The 3,674-nt window shown below is 31.3% G+C and overlaps 1 long non-coding RNA gene across 1 annotated transcript; it reads left to right on the top strand.

Moving 5' to 3' along the window:
* The first annotated feature begins 447 nt into the window (after window positions 1–447).
* Window positions 448–2,729, top strand: LOC112039333 (uncharacterized). The gene is made up of 2 exons (XR_010626922.1): window positions 448–593; window positions 2,472–2,729. It is a non-coding gene; the product is annotated as an uncharacterized LOC112039333 (long non-coding RNA).
* Window positions 2,730–3,674: the final 945 nt, after the last annotated feature.

Here is a 3,674-nt window from a genome sequence, read left to right as displayed (position 1 = left end):
AAAAAGGATTCTTAACTATAGTGTAACACCCCGACCAAACTGTATAGTTAAACTATGTGTTTGAGTGGTTAAGTATGATAAATATTTTAAGCCACTTACTTTCTAAAATTAATAAAAGAGTATTTAATGAACATATTATTTTATAATGTCTTTGAATAAGAATTGTAAAGATTATAGATAAGTGAATGGCTAATTGTATTATAAAAATATACTAAGTATGTACAAAATTATATTAAGCAGTTTAAGTTATTAGATACATAATTGTTGATGTTTAATTAAGTATAAAGGTAAGGGTTTATATGTAAAGTTAGACTGTTGTTTGGGCCTTTCTAGAATATAAGCTTATAAGGAGGAGGAAGGTGAATTTTTAAAAGTTAAAGGTTGACTCACCAACCCTTTTCCCTTAGCATTACACGTGCCCCACCACAAGTCCATTTCCTTATCTTCTCTTGGCTGCACCAGAAAGTTCAACTCCTTTTCTTCTTTCTCTATTCCTTTTTCTTTGTTCTTGTTTCTTTCTTCTCTCTTTGCTCTTACATGGCAGCCCTCTCTCTCTCACCGACATTAAAAAGTTTCAACTTCAAAGTTTGTGAGTAAGTAAATAAAAACCTCATCTTATTATGGGTATTTTAATGGTGGAATGATTTGCTTTAGATTCACTTCTACGTTCTCTAATCTGATTGTTAGAAGCTGAAATTTGTGATTTGTGAAATTAGGAAATCATGAACTTGTAAGTCTATGTATATATGCTATTTTAAGAAGTTTTGAAACTGTGTTGATGGTTTGTTGAAGGTATATTAGGGTTTTTACTAATTAATGATTGTATATGATTAAGGAAGTAAGAAAAAAGTTAGGATGAGTACTATTGATGTTATTGCTGGGATTTTTGTTGTTTTTAATTTTGCTCTAAATGGCTAAATGACTGTATATAAGTGTTTTCTAACATGTCTAATGAGTGTATAAAAATCCCCATATGATAATAAGACTATTTGCAATCATTTTATAATTTTACAAGAAAATGTTTCAAAACTATCACCGTGACAGATTCTATGTTTACACATGATAAATTATGTATTAAATTGTATATAATGAATTTGGATGCTAGGGATATTTCCTATAAAATCTAAGACACATATGGTTGTTATGGAAGTGGTCTCACAGTATTTGGATCAATATAAAAATAATGGTTTAATTTTAATCTGCATGAAAGTCTGTCAGGACAGATTTGAGTATGTTGTCTTGTATGATTTTTAGTAAATCATGGATTTATGATATGGTTCTGAAATTGATATGGTATTTACTAGAAATCTAGAGGAGTTGCTCTGTAAAATTGCATGACGTTTGGATGTGTATGGACAGCCCATTTGTATTTTACAAATGAGTCATATGTTGCTGAAATGAGCAGTAAACAGTAATTGTTAACTCTGTCTTTGAGGATTTAATTCTAAAGATATGGTGAATGTTTTGAGCTATAATTTAATATGCTTATCTTTTGGTATGTCTAGATCATAGATTAATTATGTACAACTTGGTTCAAGGTTTAGTATTCAAACGAGGGATTCTAAAATATTCTACTACTTTTTCATGTTCCTATATGAGTGTATATTGTTTATATGACCATGTTTAAAAGATTTTATGTTTATGCATGCATTATTGCCCTAATCTCAAAACACATCTTGAAATGAAGTTAGCTCCTCTAGAGATATGATAAGAATATGAGAATGATGGCTTTTCTTTAGTTTGATACATCATATATTGATGTGTGCATAATATGTTTGTGGGAACCTCGTTGAGGTGGGATTAGGATTTCCTTGATTCTAAGAGATAGGCTTTGAGATGAAAGTGTAAATTTATGATAAGGAATAATGATAGTAAGTAATAAGTTTTGATATTTGGTTTAGGTTTTACTAGTTTTGAGGTCTAAGCTTCTTCGACTATAGGCTTTCGGTTATTTTTTTTTTTTTTAATGAAAGTGCAATTTTATGTTAAAAAGTTATCAGATATCTGTTCTTTATGAAACGTTAAGTTTTATGACTATAAAAGTTATAATATTTTACGAGAAGAAGTTTATAAAGAAGTCTTCTTATTCGTCAAAATGTTTCTAGTTTAAGACAAAGTTATCAATTATTTGATTTAACTTAAAATAATTATTTTGTAATGAGAATATATATATGTATGTATATGATTTTGAAAAAATCAATATTATATTTGGTGACTTTGTAAGAAATGAAAGAAAATCAATCTGAAAGGTTTTGGTAATGTTATTCTAATCAGAAAAGGGAGAACAATTATTTACCTACGAAGAGCATATAAGTTATTATTATAAATAGTATAAAATACTATGCATAAAAAGATGTTCTCCTATTCAAACATTTATAAAATGAAATGATTTAATTTACATACATTCTTATTAAATTATTATGTATCCTACCCTTACTGAGCTGTGTAGCTCACCCCTTCTATTTTTCTAGTCAATAGGTTTTAGTTTGGAGCAGAGGGAGCTTTAGTCGAGTTTTGGAAGGAGCTGGTTTTAGTTTAAAAGTGTAGATCCCAAATTAGCAATTTGATGTTTCGTTTTGCAGTATTGTATATTTTACGATCTAATGAAAGTGGTACCTTAAAGTATTAAAATATGTATGATGTGAAAGTGTGGAATTTGAATAACTGGTGAATTATGTTATTCTTTGAGTACAATATAAATGCTCTAAATGTCAAGTGAAAAGTTATATCTCAAGAAGTAAAGAAACAAGAATGAAAAGAAATAGGGAAACTTTCGTAAAAGCTTTTGTAAAAAGTTAAGTTAATTCTTGTTAATATCAAGTTTAAGCTTGATATTAGCATGCCGATCATGGTCACAAATCCGTGTATTGGGTTTGGGATGTGACATATAGAGCGCGTCAACAAAGAGTGTCATACCAATGATAAAGTTGACGACCCCAATCCCCGAAGGAGCCATCAGTCTCAACAAGGCCAATCTGGAACCTTATGTCCTACACTAGCAGAAGCTGATGGCTAAGCGGATGGACCCCTATTAAGCTGACGGATACATTCCTGTACTAAGCGGATGGATCACACTGATAGACGGAGAGGCACACCGGCGGATCCCACGTGGCCTTGCGTGGTCTCTATGTATGTTCCTATATGGGAATATCTTACGCATCACACACAAAGACTCTACCACACGACTTTCACCTTCCCAGTATGGAGGGTATCCCTAAGATCTTAGTGGCGTTAACTCCACCTCCTCCCTATAAGAAAAACACATGTATTCCCGGGATCTAGGTCTCCTCCACATTGCTATATAAACAACTGGCCTCCTCTTTTCCAAGGTATGCAGAAAATCCCTAGCTCTCTCACTACAGAGTTCCTAGAGATTTCTCATTCACTGACGATTTCTCATCCATTGGAGCATTCAAGGACAATCAGCTCACTGACGATTTTTGTGCATCATCAATAAATAACCCACAAACACATTGATCTCAACCCACAAACCAAAGCTTTTATTTTTGAATAAAAGATGGGCAAAATGTTTTAGCCATTTGTTTTTTTTTTTTTTTTAGTTTTGAGCCCAACGTGATGTGAGACGTGTAGTGATTATACTAATTGATTGACATGCAACAAATATCAATTTTATAATATAATTATCGTAGTTACTTATTTATATAAATAAATAA

Source organism: Quercus suber, unplaced genomic scaffold (genome assembly GCF_002906115.3).
Source record: "Quercus suber isolate HL8 unplaced genomic scaffold, Cork oak 2.0 scaffold_26, whole genome shotgun sequence".
NCBI classification, from domain to species: domain Eukaryota; kingdom Viridiplantae; phylum Streptophyta; class Magnoliopsida; order Fagales; family Fagaceae; genus Quercus; species Quercus suber.
Note: the sequence above shows the minus strand (reverse complement) of the source record. Positions and strands in the feature narration are given on the sequence as shown.